At 47.6% G+C, this 22,360-nt stretch overlaps 1 long non-coding RNA gene across 1 annotated transcript in view; it reads right to left on the bottom strand.

The window, feature by feature from the left end:
- Positions 1-8,218: 8,218 nt before the first annotated feature.
- LOC140398826 (uncharacterized) overlaps positions 8,219-22,360 on the bottom strand; it is a 134,880-nt gene continuing 120,738 nt past the window's right edge. The window contains exon 3 of the long non-coding RNA XR_011937575.1: positions 8,219-9,481. This is a non-coding gene — a long non-coding RNA (uncharacterized lncRNA). The remainder of the gene's footprint in view (positions 9,482-22,360) is intronic.

Genomic DNA, 22,360 nt, shown 5'->3' on the forward strand with positions numbered 1-22,360 from the left:
GGGCAGCAGCGGAAATGTCCCCACCTGTTTTCTAAGAAAGTCCCGAACCTGGAGGTACCTGAACGCATTCCCCGGGGGCAGGCCGAACTTCTCCTCCAGCGCCTGCATGCTAGGGAAAGTCCCGTCTATAAACAGGTCCCCCATCCTCCTAATACCGGCCCTATACCAGCCTTGGAACCTCCCCATCCATCCTACCTGGAGCAAATCTATGGTTATTCTGTATTGGGGTCCACACAGAGGCCCCCTCCTCCTGCCTGTTTCTCCTCCACTGCCCCCCCCCCCGGCTACGCTCCAAGAATGCCCTTTTAACTTGCGGGGTTTTATTCGCCCACACAAATCCCGTAACAATCCTATTCACCCGCTTAAAAAAGGACTTGGGGATGACAATGGGGAGGCACTGAAAGACGAAGAGGAACCTGGGGAGAACTGTCATCTTCACAGTCTGCACCCGTCCCGCCAGGGAAAGCGGGAGCATATCCCACCTTTTAAACTCTCCATCTGCTCCACTAGCCGGGTTAAGTTGAACCTGTGCAGGGCATCCCAGTTCCTGGCCATTTGTACCCCCAAGTACCGAAAGCTCCTCTCCACTATCTTGAGTGGGAGCTCCCTCAGTCTCTCCTCCTGGCCCCTACCGTGGACCACGAACAGCTCACTCTTCCCCACGTTTAATTTATACCCCGAGAAGCTCCCAAAGTCCCTCAGGATCCGCATGACCTCCCCCATTCCCTCTAGCGGGTCCGAAATGTACAACAACAGGTCATCCGCGCAGAAGGAGACCCGGTGTTCCTCCCCCCGCGCAGCAGCCCCCTCCAATCCCTTGAATTCCTGAGCGCAATGGCCAACGGCTCAATTGCCAGGGCAAACAGCAATGGGGACAGGGGACACCCCAGCCTCGTCCGCCGGTGCAGCCTGAAATACTCCGACCTTAGCCGGTTCGTGGACACACTCGATACAGGGGCCTGATACAGCAGCTTGACCCACCCTACGAATCCCTCCCCGAATCCAAACCTGCCTAACGCCTCCCACAAATACTCCCACTCCACCCTGTCAAAGGCCTTCTCCGCGTCCACTGCAGCCACCACTTCCGCATCCCCCCCCCGAGGGCATCATGATAATATTCAGGAGCCTCCTCACATTCATGTTCAGTGCCTGTTCTTAACGAAACCCGTCTGGTCCTTCCCAATCACTCCCGGGACACAGTCCTCTATTCTGGTGGCCAGAATTTTTGCCAACAGTTTGGCGTCTACATTCAGAAGCGATATTGGCCCGTAGGACCCACACTGAAGCGGATTCTTCTTCTTCAAAATGGGCAAAATCAATGCCTGTTCATCGTTGGAGGGAGGGTCCCTCTTTCCTTTGCCTCATTGAAGGTTCTTAGCAGGAGCGGGCTCAGTAGCTCCGAGAACCCCTTATAAAATTCTACAGGGAAGCCATCGGACCCGGGACCTTGCCCGGCTGCATGCTTGCCAGCTCCCTGACTACCTCCTCCAACTCAATCGGGGCCCCCAATCCCTCCACCCGCTCCACTTCCACCCTCTGGAACCTCAACCGGTCCATAAACTGCCTCATCCCTTCCCCCTCCCCAAGTACAGCCATGTCATGAACAGCACAGATGATGACATTATATTGATTATATTGATATAGCATTTAAACAATATTATATCAAGGTTATTATCTGCGTAAAAACCGCGAGAGAACTCTAGCTAAAAGGTACAATTTGGATTCAAGCTACATAGTATTTATAGAGTGCAGAATTGAGTGGTTCAGAGATTTAGAGACCGTGATTAACCTTTGCACAAATTGTGCCAAAGCATGAATCCTGGAATTCCTTGTCTTTGTCTGCTGTGGTAAACAACAAGGACATTGAATCATAGGTGAATATCGCAGTCGAGCAACGGAAACCCGATTAACTTGTACAGCCTCACATTCTCCAACCCTTCTTTTTCATTTTGCAAGCCACAGGAAACCATGTCGTTCAATAATATTTACTCTGCTTTCCTGGTGTGGTTCTCGATTCCCTTTTCCTTTAAGCTTCCCCAAAATATTTGGACATAAGGCGCCTATGACATCAATTGCAAAGGAATTTCAGACTCTGGAAGATCTTGGTGGAAAGTTTGAACCACTGACTGAAGCATTTAAATCGTAGATGTGTCTACTGCAGGCTGACAATCATTCCCTTCCACCAATTTAATTATATTTTAAGAAAATGAGAAAATCCCATGCAAATATAAGCACAACGTACATTGTCTACAGCAGTATTATTTAAACGGAGAAAGACTGCAGAAAGTTGCAGTATTTAGACATTTGGAGGTCCTCATGCATAAATCACCAAAAACTAGCATGCAAGTTCAGCAGGTAAGTGGGAAGACAAATGGAATGTTGGCCCTTATTTCAAAGGGAATGGAGTATAAAAAATAGGGAAGTCTTGCTAAATATATACAAGGCACCAGTTAGACCACATCTGGAATACTGTAAACAGTTTTGCTCCCTTATCTAAGGAAAGATACAGTAAGAAGTCTTACAACACCAGGTTAAAGTCCAACAGGTTTGTTTCAAATCACTACCTTTCGGAGCGCAGCTTCATCCTCAGGTGAATGGGTGACCTCTGCTTCCTCACCTGAGGAAGGAGCTGCGCTCCGAAAGCTAGTGATTCGAAACAAACCTGTTGGACTTTAACCTGGTGTTGTAAGGCTTCTTACTGTGCCCACCCCAGTCCAACGCTGGCATCTCCACATTAAGGAAAGATAGGTTCACCAGGCTGATCCTGGATGTGGAGGGATTTTCTAATGAGGAGAGGTTGAGTAGATTGAGCCTGTAATCATTGGAGTTTAGAAGAATGAGAGGTGACCTTATTGAGGCATATAGGATTCTCTGGGGTGTTGTTAGGGTCGTTGCTGAGAGGTTGTTTCGCCTTATGGGAGATTCGAGGGCCAGAGGGCATAATCTCAGAGTAAGAGGTAACCCATTTAAATCAGAGGTGAGGAGGAATTTCTTCTCTCAGGAGGCAATGAACCTGTGGAATACTTTACCGGAGGGACCTGTAGAGGCTGGCTTGTAAAGTACATTCAAGGCTGAGATGGACAAATTTTTAATCAGTAAGGGAATCAAGGATTATGGGAATATGGCAGAAAAGTGAAGTTGAGGATTACCGTATCAGATCAGATTCAATGGGCTGAATGGTTTCTTTCTGCTCCTACATTTTATGGTCCAGCCACTTCATTGAAAAAGGACATTCAATGCATTCAGAAAATTGGTATTAATAGGAATTGTTTTTGAGGTCAAATTTAGTTCATCGTCCTTTTTGTCCTTTAATTATTCCTATCCTATGTTGGGTTGGTGTTGGTTATGGAGCGGTGCCTCTTCAAGAAATCTTTGCAGCTTTCAGTATGTTCATTGCTAGTCTTTATAGACATGTAGAACTATTGATTTACACATGAACAGTAAAGGGTACAAGCTAGGGGCTATCTCCATGCATAAGTCTTTCCTGGTCTCTGCTCAACACCACACTGACCCCAGGGTCTGGGTCATGTGACTTCTTGAATCGCTATGTGTGGCGGTACTGTACTCAGTCCCACATTCACCCCGTGTGTACCAGACCCTTATACTACATCCTGTCCTGAGAGCAGAATAAACCAAAGCAGCCAAGCCCTTTGTGCCTGCGAATATGATCATGGTTGATCTCGATCTAGACTTCATTTCTCCCCCCATGCCGATATCCCTTGATTGCCTTACTGCCTAAAAATGTATCGATCTCCCACTTGAATATACTCGACGATTAAGCACCCATAACCCTCCGAGGTAGAGAACTTAACTCTTTGAAACTGACGTCCCCTCTTCCGAGCACCTCCCCTCCCCTAATAAATGGCCAAATCTCTAAATTAACATAGAACATAGAATTTACAGTGCAGGAGGAGACCATTCAGCCCATCGAGTCTGCACCGGCCCTTGGAAAGAGCACCATATCTGCACCCTATCCCAGTAACCCAACCTAACCCTTTTTTTTTGGACAATAAGGGCAATTTATCATGGCCAATCCACCTAACCTGCACGTCTGTGGACTGTGGGAGGAAACCGGAGCACCCGGAGGAAACCCACACAGACACGGGGAGAACGTGCAGACTCCGCACAGACAGTGACCCAAGCCGGGAATCGAACTTGGGACCCTGAAACTGTGAAGCAACAGTGCTAACCACTGTGCTACCGTGTCGCCCTGGAACTTCTTCCTTTTCCTGATGCAACGTCATCAACTCTGTTTCGCTCTTCGTGCGAGTATTTCCAGCATTTTCTGTTTTTCAGATTTTCAGCATCGGCAGAAGATTTGCTTTTTGCCACCAGTTTGACGCTGTGTTGCTTTTTTGAAAACTATTGAGGTTTTCTCAAAGAGCAGTCAGGAAAACATTGTGATGATTTGAGTAGGCCTAAAATCCTGAACTCCAAGTCAAATCTTGAATTGAGTTCATGAAGAGCAAGATTTCTAAGGTTTGGTATCATCCTGTCCAAAAGGATTACTATATGGAATCTTCATGACTACTTTGTGGATGCAACATCTCAGGCGAAATTCTCCGGAAACGGCGCGATGTCCGCCGACTGGCGCCCAAAACGGCGCAAATCAGACGGGCATCGCGCCGCCTCAAAGGTGCGGAATGCTCTGTATCTTTGGGGGCCGAGCCCCAACCTTGAGGGGCTAGGTCGGTGCCGGACGAATTTCCGCCCCGCCAGCTGGCGGAAAAGGCCTTTGGTGCCCCGTCAGCTGGGGCGGAAATGACATCTCCGGGCGGCGCATGCGCGGGAGCGTCAGCGGCCGCCGACGGCATTCCCGCGCATGCGCAGTGGAGGGAGTCTCTTCCGTCTCCGCCATGGTGGAGACCGTGGCGGAGGAGGAAGGGAAAGAGTGCCCCCACGGCACAGGCCCGCCCGTGGATCGGTGGGCCCCGATCGCGGGCCAGGCCACCGTGGGGGCACGCCCCGGGGCCAGATCGCCCCGCGCCCCCCCCAGGACCCCGGAGCCCGCCCGCGCCGCCTTGTCCCGCCGGTAAGGTAGGTGGTTTAATTTACGCCGGCAGGACAGGCATTTTAGCGGCGGGACTTCGGCCCATTCGGGCCAGAGAATCGAGCGGGGGGGCCCGCCAACCGGCGCGCCGCGATTCCCGCCCCCGCCGAATATCCGGTGCCAGAGACTTCAGCAACCGGCGGGGGCGGGATTCACGCCAGCCCCTGGCGATTCTCCGACCCGGCGGGGGTCGGAGAATCATGCCCCTCATTATGCAGCAGAAGATTGAAGCCTTGGGGCCAAGGTAAGTGCACCTCTAAAATAGACAACCTCACAAAAGGTGATGAAAAAGAGGGACCATGATTGAAGTATGGCATGGACTCCATGTGTCTTGCAGCGATAGTCAAACATCGATTTCGTTACTCAGATGGAAGCATTAAGGTCACCACTACTGTTAATTGTGAATCGGTGGTATCCTCCCAGGTAACCTCAGCTCTGTCACTCTGCTACTCAATCATCAGACAATCATAAAATCCCTACAGTGCAGAAGGAGGCCGCTCGGGCCATTAAGTCTGCACTGGCGCTCTGCAAAAACACTCTACCGGGTCCACTGCCCTGCCCTATTCCAGTAACCCATAGCCTAACCTGCACCTCCCTGGACACTAAGGGGCAATTTAGCTTGGCTAACCCAACTAAACTGCACATCTTTGGACTTTGGGAGAAAACCGGAGCATCGGGAGGAAACCCACATGGGGAGAACGTGCCAACTCCACACAGTCACCCAAGCCTGGAATTCAATCCAGGTCCCTGGTGCTGTGAGGCTGCAGTGCTAATCACTGTGCCATCATGGGTGCAACAGAGGCATTGTGCACCCATCTAACTACAGTTCCGCACCCATCTAACTAAGCCAGGAACAAAAGCAAAGACTCATCTTCGCCAAATTTATTTCTTCCTTCAGATAGGTGAATATCATTAACTATATACTGTCAATCAGATGGCAGCTTGAAAAGGGAAGCAATGCAACTACCAGAAAATAATATGATGAGGTACACATTTTCTTCTGTAATTTAGGCATTTTGCTTTAATTTTGAGGAAATTGAGCACGATCCATGTCTCCGAAGGTAACTAGCTTGATAGTTCCTCAGAAATGAAGCCGACACAACAATTGTGACTGATAACAACTTTGCAAAATACCTCTACCCCAGTTGAAAATTGTACAAAAATGCATGCGCTGTTACTGAACATATATATGGCAGGTTAAGGTAACACTTGCAATAGTCTGGTGAGGAGGCAGCAGGGTGCACGGTATGTTCCAGTGAAATAGGTAAAAATTTTATGTTGCACATATGGACAAAAGACCACCAATAAGACAAGGAAGATCAGACAAGTGAGAGGGTGTAGCTACCACTGGAAGAACGGTAATAGCTTCAGATACATAAACCTGTGCACAACCTGCTGAGTTTGGTACACGACTAACAGGACACATTATAATCTAGGAACGACTCCTACTGAGAATGAGAGACTTGGGTTTATGTGCAGTGCCTGATAACATCTCAAAGAAATTTACCAAAATTCTACAAGCACAACAAATTATTTTGAGGCGCTGTGACTTATGTAGGAAAATGTGGCAGTTGTTTTGTGTCACAGCCAATAATCCGTTGTTCATTTTCTGTACCAGTGACAGCCAACGACAGTGAACTAATTTGAGTTATGAATGACTGTGATGTTTCAGTGAATGTTTGAGTGGGTGTGGTGCAAGTCTTCAATGGCTTTAGTGTAGCGGTTAGCCCTTGTGTTTTGTGTGCCTTTTTTTGCTTCCAATTGAAAGAAAGACTGGCATTTATATGGCACCTTTCAGGATGTCAGGCTTCACTGAGACCTTTATGGCCATTTCAGTACTTTTCAAGTAGAATGGTTACAGTACGAAGGAGACCAATCCGTCCATCATGCCTGTGCCAGCTATCTGCAAGAGAGGGTCCTAGTGAACGACTGTCATTCCACAGCCTTTTCCCTGTGGCCAGGCAACTTTTTTCCTCTTCGGTTACAGATCCATTCCCTTTTGAAAGCCACAATTGAATCTGCCAGTTCAGTCTCAGGCAGTGTATTCCAAATTCTAACCGGTTGCTGTGTAAAAACATTTGCCCTCATGTTTTAAGTAGGTTTAATTTAATGTTTCTGTGCCTGGAAGGGCAAAACCTATAGCTAGGGGTTGGTTTCAATTCTAACTGTGATTATATTGAGCTTAGCGAGGGTATGGTGTGAAGAGGAAAAAACAGCAGTGGTTGCTTAGCAACTGGGGCCTCATAAGGTAGAGCAGGTTTTAAGTCTAGTTTACCTGAACTGACTGCAGTTGAAGATATGGGCCGCGATTCTCTGACCGTGCGCCTGGTCGGAGAATCCCCGAGGGAAGGCGCGAATCCCGCCCCGCCACAAGCTTCCCTATTCTCCGGCACCGTTTTTCAGGGGCTGGTGGGATTCCTGCCAGGCTGGACGGGGGCCATTGACAGCGGCATCCCCTCCCTGGCAATTCTCCGGGCCCCGATGGGCCGAGTGGCTGTCAGGTTTTGCCCAGTCCCGCCGGCGTGAATTACTCACCTCACACAAGGCCGGACCTGGCAGGTAGGTGTGTGGGCGCGGTCCTGGTGGGGGGGAGAGGGTCGGGGGGGTGGGGGGATCCGACCCCGGGGGGAGGCTCCCATGGTGGCCTGGCCCGCAATCGGGGCCTACCGATCCTGCGGGCAGGCTGGTTCCATGGGGGCCTTCTTTCCTCCCCGCTGGACCCCTGCAGGGCTCCGCCATATTGTCCGGGGGCCGGTGCGGAGAAGGGAACCCCCACGCATGCATGGAAATACGCCGGCCGTTCTGCGCATGCACAGAAATACGCCGGCCGGTCCGCGCATGCACGAGATCACGCCGGCCTTTCCGCGCATGCGTGAACTCGCAGCAGCCCTTCGCCGCTAGCTGGAGCTGGGGGAACCACTCCGGTGTCAACCTTGCCCCCGGGAAAGGTGAGTATTCCGCACTTTCAGGGGCTGTTGACGCCGGGGTGGTTTGCGCTGGTTTTCCCCCCGGCGTGGGGATGTAGCCCCACTATTGCAGAATCCCACCCATGTAGTGAGAGAGAAGGCAGCTCTAAGCAGATGGTTTTCAAGGTTAAAGACGGAATACCTCTCAGCTTTGCTGGAAGAAAAATCATACAATAATACTCTTATAATAATAATCTTTATTATTGTCACAAGTAGGCTTACATTAACACTGCAATGAAGTTACTGTGAAAAACCCCTAGTCGCCACATTCCGGCGCCTGCTCGAGTACACAGAGGGAGAATTCAGAATGTCTAATTCACCTAACAAGCACGTCTTTTGGGACTATGGAGTAATGGTTAAGAAAACAAGTGCAGAGAGCTGCTAGTTAAGGAAACAAGAGCAATGAAGAGCAGTTTCTAAGGCGTCTGAGATTAACAAAGCTAGGTCAGAGAACAGTTCAGTAAAGACCGACCAAGCTGAGAAGAAGACTGAAATGCCAGAAAGATATCTGAAGTGATTTTCAGGTTTGTGAAATTTTACGACAGCTTGTGGAACGTGATTTGAAATAACAATGGAAATCGTAGCTGAAGTTTGTTAAACAACAGTGAAGACAAAGGTAACCTAAAAGAGGATATTATAAAATCCTGGATTGGAATTGCTGTTAAAAGTGGAGCGGAAGCTTGGGTTAAAAGAGTCATTTGTAAAACCTGGACTGGATTTGAGAATGCAAACTGCTAAGGAAAAGAATTATTATGAGAGAAGATTTTAAAGTGTGTTTTTGGGAGTGGAGTTTAGAAACACTCAAGTGACAATTACCTGGGGGGTTTCTGAGGAGAAATCCATAAACATTCACTTGAGGTTCAGAGGGAGGAGTGTATTTACATATAGTCATCTTGTGTGCATAAAAGGGACTTTGTGCTAAGGAGACCATTGAAGATTAAGATATACTTTGTAATCTGTGTTAATCCTGTAACCTGTGTGTAATTGTTAAACTAAGGGGGAATCAAGGCACATTGTATCATGATCCAATGTTTTCATGTTTAATAAATGTTTTTTACTTGTTGCTAAAACTAATTAGAACTCATGCGACTCTGTTTCTCTACGTTTTATAGAGAAACAAAAAAAGTCTTTGGATCCAGGGTTCCATTCTGGCATCTTCCCGTCCAGTTATAACATCAACAGGGATCGTAACAGGCGTTAGTATGTTTTGTGTCACAATATTGTAAACCAGCTCTTTATTAATGGATTTACTGGTGTGTTAAGCAGAGGACAGACAGCATTTTCTCCCCCATTTATATCAAAGTGGTAAAAGTCATTTGTTGGCATGTGTTCCAATCTGGCTTCCATGGCCTGCGATCATCAACGCATCCTAATCAATTGTAGAACAGTGATATACACTTTAATTGCTTTAAAAATGGTGCCAATACTGCCTCTTCACTGAGGTTGCAATTGTTGTGTCAAAGTCCTGCCTGTAAAGGAAAAAATAATATTGATAGATTGTGCACACTGGGAAAGACATATTTTAACGGTCAATTTGAACAAACTGATCTTCCTATGCTAAAGTATCCATTAGCAATCCTACAGTATGTCTCTCAAAATAGAGGTTTATTCACTGCACTTAAAGTCTGCCTGATCTATTTGTGTTATTATTTCTAGACTTAGGGCTGGATTATCGGGCCTCCCAGCCGCATGTTTCTCGGAAGCGGGAGGTGGCGCGTTATTCACTGGTGACGGGATTCTCTGCTCCCACCGCTGTCAATGGGATTCCCATTGAAGCCACCCCATGCCGCCGGGAAACCAGTGGGCCGGGGGTGCGCTGTGTGCTGCTGGTGGGACCAAAGAATCCCGCCGCGATCGGCCGGAGGATTGCAGCCTTGATTACCCCTACACACTCCTGACTGGCCTCCCGTGTTCCACCCTCTGCAAACCTGAGGTCATCCAAAACTCTGCTCCTTGTGTCTTAACTCCCATCACGTCCTGGTCGCAAATAGCCAAAGTTCCCTCTCATTTATTCTGGAGCGTGCAGGCAATTTAAAAAAAGTATGCGGCCCCTTTAAATATCTCTCCCCACTGCAACTGTGCAGTAATTTAAAGGAGCCGATTTGTGCATGACCTGTGCAGGAATATTTGAGTTTCTGCAAAGACACACAACTTACAGGGAACATCCCCCATTATCCTTGTGTTCACTGACCTACATCAACTCCTGGTTAAGCCATGTTTCAAGTTACAGATTTTTATCGTTTTCAAAACTCTCCGTGGCCTTGCCTGATTGAGGTAAAACTTTGAGGGGCATAGATAGGGTAGATAGGAAGGATGTTTTCTCTTTAGTGGAGGCATCAATAACCAAGGGGCATAGATTTAAAGTAAGGGGCAGGATGTTTAGAGGGGATGTGAGGATAGCATGGTGGCGCAGTGGTTAGCACTGCTGTCTCACAGCACCAGGGACCCGTGTTCAATTCCAACATTGGGTGACTGTGTGGAGTTTGTACCTTCTCCCCATATCTGCGTTAGTTTCCTCCGGTACTCAGGGGCGCGATTCTCCGACCCCCCGCCGGGTCGGAGAATCGCCAGGGGCTGGCGTGAATCTCGCCCCTGCTCTGTCCCGAATTCTCAGCCACCAGAGAATCGGCGGGGGCGGGAATCGCGCCGCGCCGGTCGGCGGGCTCCCCCCGGCGATTCTCCGGCCCGCGATAGGCCAAAGTCCCGCCGCTGTCAACCCTCGCCAGCTGGCGTGGATTGAACCACTTACCTTACCGGCAGGGGCAGAGGGTGCGGGCGGGCGGGCTCCGGGGTCCTGGGGGGGGCGCGGGGCGATCTGGCCCCGGGGGGTGCCCCCACGGCGGCCTGACCCGCGATCGAGACCCACCGATCGACGGGCGGGCCTGTGCCGTGGGGGCATTCTTTTTCTTCCGCCTTCGCCATGGTCTCCACTATGGCGGAGGCGGAAGAGACCCCCTCCACTGCGCATGCGCAGGGACGCCGTGAGTGTCCGCTGACGCTCCCGCGCATGCGCCGCCCAGCGGAGTCCTTTCGGTGCCGGATGGCGGGGCGCCAAAGGCCTTTCCCGCCAGCCGACGGGGCGGAAATCACTCCGGCACGGGCCTAGCCCCTCAAGGTGAGAATTCCGCACCTTTGGGGCGGCCCGACGCCGGAGTGGTTCCCGCCACTCCATTACGCCGGATTCTCCCGCCCCGCCAGGTAGGGGAGAATCCCGGCCCAGGTTTCTTTCCACAGTCCAAAGATGTGCAGGTTGGGTTGATTGGCCATGCTAAACTGCCCCTCACTGTCCAAAAGGTTTCTTAAAAAAATAATGTACATGAGAACTACTTTAACTTACTTTTCTGCAGATTGTGCTCTTATGGGCTAACTCTCATTCATGGATACCTTGGGTTAGTGATGGTCTTAATAATGGGTTAAGAGGGAGCCATTCTTTAATGGTTTCCATTTTAAGGTATTACAGAGATGTGGTCTAATTTGAAAAAAGTGCTACTCAGCTTGCAAAGCAGTGCTTATTACCTATTCTTAGTTTCCCTGAGAAGGTGGAAGTGGGTCATCTCCTTGAATTGTTGCAGTTCTTGTGCTAATGATGCTTTCAGAATGGTGCCAGATAAGGAAGTGCGTAATGTTGACCCAGCAACAATGAAGGAACAGCAACATATGTGCAAGGCGAGATGCTGTGTGACTTGGAGGTGGTGGTTCCCTCTCTGTGGTCCAGTCACAATGGAGGGAGGCGCTATTGAAGTAAATCTGAGTTGTTGCAGTGCATTAAGTAGATTGTGTGCACTGCAGCTACAGTGGACTATTCGAGAGGATGGATATTGAGGTTGGCGCTTGGGGTGTCAATTAAGAACTGCTGTCCTCTAGGTAGTGTCAGGTAACTTGAGTGTTGTTATGGCTATGTCAAGCTAGGTGAGTGACTAGTGTTCCATCACAATCCGAACTTAAATTTGGCTCTGAAAAATCAGGAAGTGAGCCACTTTTGGTAAAATGGTCAGCTGCGTTTTGTGGATAGTCCAATCAAAGCTCTGATTGACTGTGATGCCTTCCCACCCCCACGTGCCACCCTTTCCCACCACAATGTTGATGGTGGAGTACTCAGGGGTGGTGCAGTTAAAAATCAAGGGAAAATGCCTGGACTTGCTCTTGTTTCATACAAGGGTGACATGGTGGCACAGTGGTCAGGGCTGCTGCCTCACAGAGCCAGGGACCCGGGTTCGATTCTGGCCTTGGGTGAATGTCTGTGTGAAGTTTACACCTTCTCCCTGTGACTGCATGGGATACCTCCAGGTGCTCTGGTATCCTTCTTCAGTCCAAATATGTGTGGGCTAGGTGAATTGGCTATGCTAAATTTCCCCTTTGTGTCCAAAGGTGTGCTGATTAGGTGGATTGGCCATGCTAAATTGCCCCTCAGTGTCCAAAGATGTGCTGATTAGGTGGTTTGGCCATGATCAATGCGCGAGGTTACAGGGATAGGGCCGGGGAGTCGGTCTAGGTAGGGTGCTCTTTTGGAGGGTAGACTTGATCAGCCAAATGGCCTCCTTCTGAACTGTAGGAATTCTATGAATTCTATGGAGATGAGCTTTGCCACTTATGTGGAATGATTGTTTCCTGACGAATGTCAGTCTAAGCCTGGTTGTTATGTTCTAAGAGTTATGGATGGAGCTGAAATTTGTTGAATTGTTTGCAAACACCTGACCTTATTTATAACTGGATGAATGTCATTGCATGGTGCAATAACTGAAAATGGTAGGGGCAAGGACATTTTCCTGAAGAACTCCTGTTGTGAATTTCATGACTGGCCGTCGAACAAAATTAGTTTTGTGTCAGATATCATAGAATTTACAATGCAGAAGGAGGCCATTCGGCTCATCGAGTCTGCACCGGCTCTTGGAAAGAGCACCCTACCCAAGATCAACACCTCCACCCTATCCCCATAACCCAGTAACCCCACCCAATACTCAGGGCAATTTTGGACACTAAGGGCAATTTATCACGGCCAATCCACCTAACCTGTACATCTTTGGACTGTGGGAGGAAACCGGAGCACCCGGAGAAAACCCACGCACACACGGGGAGGATGTGCAGACTCCGCACAGACAGTGGCCCAAGCCGGAATCGAACCTGGGACCCTGGAGCTGTGAAGCAATTGTGCTATCCACAAGGCTACCGTGCTGCCCCTAAGATATGAAGATATGACTTCAGCCAGCTGATAATTTTTCCTCTGATTGCCATGAACCTTTCTTGGCTTTGTTAAAACTCAGTTTTAGTTGCACAGTGGTTAGCACTGTTTCTTCACAGTCCCAGGGTCCCAGGTTCGATTCCTGGCTTGGGTCACTGTCTGTGTGGAGTCTGTATGTTCTCCCCGTGTCTGTGTGGGTTTCCTCCGGGTTTACTCCCACAAATCCCAAAAGGCGTGCTTGTTAGGTGAATTGGACATTCTGAATTCTCCCTCCGTGGACCCTAACAGGCGCCAGAGTGTGGCGACTAGGGGCTTTTCACAGTAACTTCATTACAGTGTTAATGTAAGCCTACTTGTGACAATAATAAGGATTATTATTATTATAGTGAGGTTCTTTGATCACTGTTCCAGCCCTCTTAATCCTCTCTTCCCACTTCATTCTGACCCAAATGATATATCGCTTACTTACAACTCTGAAGTATATAGCTATCAATAGATAGAGCTCAGAGAAATACAGAGAATATTTGGAACTGAATAAGGCTGCTAACTATTCAGTGACTTACAGAAGATGCTCTGTTTGAGCACTGGGTGAGGCCTGGATTGGGCCTGGCTATGTTACCTCTCCTGCTCCTGGCACCATTGCCTACTGTTGAGCTACCTGATGTTGTTGGAGCCATGCCCCGTTGTGAGTCAATGTTGTCAGAAACGAAGGACAGGTAAGAGTCAATTCACCTGCAGAGAAATGCACCTTACTGGATACACCATGACTCCTGCCTATTGAAGCAATAAACAAAAATGTATCCAGCACTATTTATTATATGGATTCCAGTCTCGAGAAGCAGACAGGCCTCTGTAAAACTGCCTCCTCTGCTTTCCACTCACATACTTGTGCGACTCAGAAACTTGATCTGGTGCTTCAATTTGTTAATAAATCTCTGGGTGAGTTTCAACAGAATACCAGACAAATCCAATTTATCCTTTTTAATCATTGTCCAGATGAGGCGACCTGAGTAAAATGCCAACATTTTTAAATTGAATTCCCCACTTTTGATAGGCAGGGCTAGAATTTTCATTCAGCTTCCCCAGCTGATTTAAAAATTAGCGTGAGAAATGGTGCTTGAAGTAAAAACCTCACCACTATTCTTAGAATTCCCCCTATAGTCGATAGAGCGCTGTAAATCTAAATGGTGATCCAGGGATTCCCTTGCTTTCCCTGACTCCTAGGCAGACTTAGGTGGATGCCAATCAGGTCAAACTATTATTTCAAGTTATCCCCCGGTATAATCCATATCTTACTAGGAGATTCCATCTACTTACCACTCAGTAGCTTACACACGGGTCCGGCTTGCTAAGTGAACTTTCTAATAATAATAATAACCATTCTTTCAGGTTATCAATTTAAACTTAACTTTATTTTCAAGTTAAAAAGATAAAAACTACTTTTACAGAAAGATTGATGCACTAAGCGTCAAGAACCACAAAGACATGTGAGACTTTAACTAAGGCTTATCATTTTTGATTTTACCTCGTTGTTTGTTGTCAAACATGAACGCAACTGATCGTTGGTCAGTAACGAGGGTAAATGGTTTTCCGGCGAGGTAGTGCCTCCAGTGCCGGGCGGCTTCCACTATGGCTTGTGCCTCCTTCTCAACAGAGGAGTGGCTGATCTCGGGGCCTTGGAGTGTGCGGGAAAAGAAGGCGATGGGCCTGCCCGCCTGGTTGAGGGTGGCACCCAGGGCAAAGTCGGAGGCATCGCTCTCGACTTGGAATGGTGCAGACTCGTCTACCGCATGCATGGCGGCTTTGGCGATAGTGGTTTTTAGGAGGTGGAAGGCCTGGCAGGCCTCGGGCGGGAGGGGGAATGAGGGGGACTATGAATTTGAAATCCTGGAACACCGCGCCGTTCACTGAGAGGGTGACGACGCAGTAGCCCGAAACTTCGGCCGACTGGGAGTTGGAGGCCATGAAAATATGCCTGCGCGTGGGTAGTACTTTGAGGGAGAGCGGCGCACGGTGTCCGGGTGCAGGAAGCTCTCCGTGCTGCCGCTGTCTGTCTGGGGTCGTCTGTGTCGGGTAAGCCTCCCATGTAGTATATTAAATTGATGCACTAAACGTCAAGAACCACAAAGACATGTGAGACTTTAACTAAGGCTTTAATATACTACATGGGAGGCTTACCCGACACAGACGACCCCAGACAGAATGGGTCCGGTCCCAGAAGTGGGTTCTTATACTTAACTCCCGGGGGAGTGGCTAAGGCAGAGCTCTCCGTGGCCAGGTCGGGTTACCTACCGGTGACCGAACCTCTACAGAGCTACAGTACAATACACAGTATTACAGGGCCACGTTACACACAACTATTATATACTTTGTACAATGGTAGGGAAGTACAGTGGTGTATCACAACAGGTAAAAAGATCTTTTCTTGTTCGGACCAGTTGTAAGACTTTCAAGTCTAACTTGCCAATCGTTTTCCTATAACTTTCGGTCTTCTGTTCGCTTCTCTGGGTTGCTCGGTCTTCAAATGCTGCTCGTCCCATCACCGAGGAAGAATGTCTGCCTCTGGGCTCAATTTTCGGAGTTTTTCTTGTAATTTGTGCAGCCTGACCATCGCAAATGACTCCCCTTCGCTGACTACGAGCCTCCTTTTGTGACTGACTGGTCTGACAGTTGAAAGCTAGTTTCTATCGGTTGGAAGCGTGGCTCCTTGCAACAGCGCAGCTCCATTCCACCCGCTTGCCATGACTTACTTTGAACTTTTTCACTTTGCTTGACATGTAATAAGTTTGTCTGTGTCTTGGTCAGTAACCTTTCAGATTTATGTCTTTTTTAATGATTTTTTTCAGTCTTAACCCGGGTCATCTTTGGGTCAAGCTAATGTCATGTTCAGGCTACCCCCTTTGACTTTAACATTATCTGGCTTGACTACCTTCTAAAAGGCTTTAACATCAAAATGGTGTGTGTTATAGTATAACCTTGTCACCTTATGGGTTTCTTTATTTGTAAATCAGTTGTCTCATCTTATTACTGCCGTCAGCAAGTTTTCACGCTTAACAGTTGTCCCTTATTTTAAACTTTAGATTCTGGCTGCTCTTCTTAATTGTTCAATAAAATAATTTATTGCTTAAATTATTGTGAAATACTGTTCCCTTTCATATAACTTAAGAATTTAAGTCGATCAAATGACTTTTAAAAAAAAATGTTTTTCTTCTCCATTTTCACATTTTCCTTCACAATTTACACCCCACCCACAGATCTCATCCTCCCACCACCCCAAACAACGGCCCACCTGTCAATATATGCATCCAATAAAACAAACCCTCCCACGGTGGCAACAAAAAACAAAGGAGAAAAATAAAAAGGAGTCCGGGACCGCCCATGGTCACCATTGACCTATAGAGTCCCCTCCTCCTCCCCCCCCCCCCCCCCTACACTCAACGCCATCCAACCTCTGAAAGAGTACCGTACATGATATCCAAGAGTTGTACCCCCCCCCCCCCCCCCAAGTCTCCAACTCCTCCCGTCCACTGCCTCTTGTAAAACTCCTCCTCCCAACCTCGGTTCCCTCCCCCCAACTTTCCACCTCGGCTAGACCACTCGGACCCTGTTCTGCCAGGCTCCGATAGCCGCAGCCCCTCCCCCCACCTCACTCCCGTTCACTGGCCGGCTTAAACCGGCCAGCGTGGAGGCCCCCGCCCGGGTCCCTTTCCCCCTTGCCCGGCCCTCGGGAAGCTCAGAAATCCCCTTTTAGCACACAAACCCCGCATATCCACCTACACCCCAAAGAGCCCTCATTTCGAGTGAAAGTCCCATCACTTCCCTTGTCCAAATATATACAACATTGGCTCCTTTAGCCCATACACCCGCACGCAGTGAAACAAAAAAAGAAGAAAATACAGTCAGTCGTGAGGTTACATTGGCACATGGCCATTTCTCAATTTCTCAGTTCTGTCACAGTCCTTCTGCCTTCGCAAACTCCTCCGCTGCTTCCGCCGTTCCAAAATAAAAGTCCCTGAGCTTGTAAGTCACCCTCAGCTTCGCTGGATATACAATGCCGCACTGCACCTTGCTAATGTACAGTGCCCGCTCAAATGACTTTTTAACTTGTAAATCAGAATGAATTGTTCCTAGCTGTTTTCCTTCACGTCTGTGAAGCTGTCTGCATTTCAAACAAGCTGCTGCGGTTAACCCCTTGTGGGACTTCTCCCTTTCATTCTAGGCCTCAGGCATTCTCAGCGTTACTTTTATGTTTCAAATGTCATATTTTTCCAGTTTTTCATTACATGCTCCCATTATCTTTCCTGCCACTTACCCACAGTTTTACCCAGTTCGCCAAGTCTGTTGGGTTCTGGTGTTGCCCGGTGATTTAAGGTCGGCAGAGGGGAGTTTATGGGTTTGATTAAAGAGAAACCTGAGGAAGTTGCAATCAACATTGTTTTTTTAAAAATCAGACAACGAAAGAGAATCCTCCTTGGGCTGCTCAACAGCGGAGTTTAACACAGCTCACCACCAGAAGCCAGCAAACATTTCTCCCAAATCCACATTACCCAAGGGCCAGGAAGTGGTGTTTGGAAGTCACATGACATGGATAGAAGCCCATCCCCACCAGTTGGAGATGGGGTCAGTTGGAGAATCCAGGACCCAGAGTCAGTATCAAGCACCCTACGGCAGAGCAAAGATGTTCAATAAAGCTTCTGTACCCTTGAACAACACTTTACCTTTACCCCAACTGTAGCAAACTGCAACAAAGTGGACTATTCAGTTTGCCATGTCGTTCATTCTCTTGATCTCCCTGGACGGTACTGCCAACTGCCGTAGGAAGTCCTGAGTTGGGGACCTCTTGTCCACTGAGAACAGGGTTGAGACGATCCAAACTTATTTTGTATTCCAGCTGATGGACTGAATGCAGGCCAAATAGCATTCAAATGCATGGATCCAGAAATGGACGGACGCAGTTTGAACCTGCTATGCTACTCAGGTTTCCATCATGGTCAATCAATTGTGAAATACAGCAAGGAGACAGAGAATCGTATCTGGGGATTCCTGGTGTCTATTTTTGTAGCTCATTCAGCCAAAATGCTGGTGTTATCCTTGTTATTTCTGTTTGGATCAATGGAATAGTCTATGTACTTAAAGTAATAAGCACTTGTCAGCATATCTAACTTTACTATTAAATAGTGTGATGCTTGGACAAGCAAAATGGTGTCTGCACCAGGTAGGGAATGGTGCATAGCACATGTTTGGTCGACTTCAGGACATCTTCTTCAAAGACACATTGTCACAATCAACGATTGAAACTCCAGCTGTTTGCTCTTAGCATCCATTTTTAAAATTCTCCCTCCATTCTCTTTCCTCGCCTTTCCTCTGTCTTGCACACATGGCGTCACTGATATTTTGGAGGTGTTATTTCTTCGGAGGCTTTTGAGAATGATGGATTTGAAAGAAAGTAAATCATGCTCCCATCATACAGTATTTAATTGAATGGTTACAGAATACAACATTCTCTTTTACATGTTTCTGATAATTGAATAGAACCATAGAATCCCTATCATGCAGAAGGAGGTAATTCAGCCCACTGAGTCTGCACCGGCCCTCTGAAAGAGTACCCTACCTGGGCCCACTCCCCTGCCCTGTCGCCGTAACCACATCTAACTTGCACATCTTTGGACTGTGGGAAGAAACCGGAGCATCCGGAGCAAACCCACGCAGACACGGCGAGAAAGTGCAGATTCCACACAGACAGTTACCCAAGGCTCGGGTGCTGTGAGGCAGCAGTGCCAACCATTGTGCCAACATACTGCCCATAGAGAACCTTTTGTTTTCAGTGTTGGGTTAATACATTTCCATTTGAATGTATGTTCTTTGCTACAATGTCAGTTTCTGTGTGAGTATAGTTCGAGGCAATTAAGAAAATAAAAATAATAATTGTACTCCATTTAAAACAAATAATTTACTGAGTCACACTTACTTTTTCTGGAGGTTAAATGTCCGGTGAAAGGGGGTATTGTGTCAAACAAGGCATTCTTTTTAAACCAAGGTTAAAGGAAAAAGTTTTCACATACTGCATGGGTGTACGTCATTTAACAAGCGTTGTTGGAAGCTTGTTACTGTGTGAATATGTGCTAATAACAATATGCTCCCAGTTCTAAGAAGTAATAAGGAAAGCAGACCGAATAAAGCAAATTGAATGCTTTTCAGAACTTACACACCCAGCAGATAATGGAGTAAAAGTTCAAGACATTTTCATCGACCCGTCACGTTCTTCCCGAAAAGCAGCGCGGCACGGCGCAACAAGGTCGGTAGATGCTGGGTAGATCCAACTTCCGGGATCTACCCGCCTCGCCACGCCTCATGGGATCTAACACGATCTCGCGAGACGTCCTGATGTGAATCCCGCCCATTTTAGGCGGTATCACTTCTTGCCAAATTTGCATTAGAGTGAGACAGCTCGTCTCAGTCTAATATGCGCTCCCACTCCCTTTATGCACGAGTGGCGCAGGACGTGAATGTTTAAGGTGGTGGATGGGGTGCCAATCAAGTGGGCTGTTTTGGTCTGGATGGTGTCAAGCTTCTTCAGTGTTGTTGATGCTGCACCATCCAGGAAAGTGGAGAGTATTCCCTCAGACTGCTGACTGACTAATTGGCATTCTGTCCGCCCAAATGGAATCAATGACTTATAATCTATAGAAGAGTTCAAATATTTTGAAATAATCTTTCCATCCTAGAACTGATCTTTGGTACATAAGGAACTATAAACTGTAATGATAATAAAAATGTTTGAAAGGTTTTTGGACAATAATTTGTTTTTCTCTTCTTGTGCCATTTGCATAGCACCTAATAAATTATACAGACAAGAAATACAGCAGGCACATAAGGCTTCTGCAAATGACCTCTCTGCTGTTCCTTATGCCAGTTGACCTTTTGGCTTTCAACTGGTCCAAGTGACTTGGAGATTCACAAGGATAATTAAAATATCAAACCAATAAAAAGGGTCAAAAGAAAAGATGCGAGAATTATTTTGGTGCCACTGGCAGCACGGTCGGCGCAGGCTTGGAGGGCCGAAGAGCCTGTTCCTGTGCTATACTTTTCTTTGTTCATGAAGATTTGTAGAATCATTTCTAATCCACTTTTCATTTTTTGTGAAGTGTGCGTGCTAAAATTAAAGTTCTGCCCTCTGCACTGACAAACGGCCAATAGAACGGTCAATAGGGGCAGCGCGGTAGCACAGTGTTTAGCACTGCTGCCTCACAGCTTCAGGGACCCGGGTTCAATTCCGGTGACTGTCCGTACGGAGTTTGCACTTTCTCCTCGTGTCTGCGTGGGTTTCCTCCGGGTTCTCCGGTTTCCTCCCACAGTCCAAAGATGTGCAGGTTAAGTGGTTTGGCCACGCTAAATTGCCCCTTAGCGACCAAAAAGATTGTGGGGTTACTGGGTTACGGGGATAGGGTAGAGGCTTGGGCTTAAGTAGGGTGCTCTTTCAAGGGCCGGAATAGACTCGATAGGCCGAATGGCCTCCTTCTGTACTATAAATTCCATGATTCCATGAAAACAATCAATTTTGTAACTTGTGACTGTGACTATTTTGGTAACAGTTGGCAGTACATGGTGCCAGGAGTGCAGTCATATGCTCTCGGCAGGCTGACATTTATTATCCTGTTGTTGACTTTACCCATCTAGTAGTGAATCTGTGGAATGCTTTACCGTGGAAGGCTGCAGAGACTGGGTTGTTAGGTATGTTCAAGGCTGAGATACAGGTTTTTTAATCAACAAGGGAATCAAGGATTATGGGGATAAGGCGGGAAAGTGGAGTTGAGGATTATCATATCAGATCAGAATTGATCACATTGAATGGTGGAGCAGATTCATTGGGCCAAATGGCCTACTCTTGCTCCTACGTCTGTAGTCTTATCTGGTAAATGTAACAAAATGGAGCCCCTTCATGGCTTTTGACTTCACTATGCATAGAATGCAGATAAAGAACAAAGAACAAAGAACAAAGAAATGTACAGCACAGGAACAGGCCCTTCGGCCCTCCAAGCCCGTGCCGACCATACTGCCCGACTAAACTACAATCTTCTACACTTCCTGGGTCCGTATCCTTCTATTCCCATCCTATTCATATATTTGTCAAGATGCCCCTTAAATGTCCCTATCGTCCCTGCCTCCACTACCTCCTCCGGTAGTGAGTTCCAGGCACCCACTACCCTCTGCGTAAAAAACTTGCCTCGTACATCTACTCTAAACCTTGCCCCTCTCACCTTAAACCTATGCCCCCTAGTAATTGACCCCTCTACCCTGGGGAAAAGCCTCTGACTATCCACTCTGTCTATGCCCCTCATAATTTTGTATACCTCTATCAGGTCGCCCCTCAACCTCCTTCGTTCCAGTGAGAACAAACCGAGTTTATTCAATCGCTCCTCATAGCTTATGCCCTCCATACCAGGCAACATTCTGGTAAATCTCTTCTGCACCCTCTCTAAAGCCTCCACATCCTTCTGGTAGTGTGGCGACCAGAATTGAACACTATACTCCAAGTGTGGCCTAACTAAGGTTCTATACAGCTGCAACATGACTTGCCAATTCTTATACTCAATGCCCCGGCCAATGAAGGCAAGCATGCCGTATGCCTTCTTGACTACCTTCTCCACCTGTGTAGCCCCTTTCAGTGATCTGTGGACCTGTACTCCTAGATCTCTTTGACTTTCAATACTCTTGAGGGTTCTACCATTCACTGTATATTCCCTACCTGCATTAGCCCTTCCAAAATGCATTACCTCACATTTGTCCAGGTTAAACTCCATCTGCCATCTCTCCGCCCAAGTCTCCAGACAATCTAAATCCTGCTGTATCCTCAGACAGTCCTCATCGCTATCCGCAATTCCACCAACCTTTGTGTCGTCTGCAAACTTACTAATCAGACCAGTTACATTTTCCTCCAAATCATTTATATATACAAATGATACAAAAGATAAAATCTATCTGCATGGTAAAAATGGCTAGTGTATTAGAAATGATTTTACAATTCTTTGAGGGATCCAAACAATTTTCGTGCATCTGTTTTGGAGAGAGAGAGAGAGAGCAACTGGTCTCACTTTGTGCAGCTGAAGGTGAGAAGTCCCCCTGTCACTCACAGTTTAGCTAGAGGCATTAGGGCAGTTTCAAAAG

Source organism: Scyliorhinus torazame, chromosome 22 (assembly GCF_047496885.1).
Source record: "Scyliorhinus torazame isolate Kashiwa2021f chromosome 22, sScyTor2.1, whole genome shotgun sequence".
Taxonomy (NCBI): domain Eukaryota; kingdom Metazoa; phylum Chordata; class Chondrichthyes; order Carcharhiniformes; family Scyliorhinidae; genus Scyliorhinus; species Scyliorhinus torazame.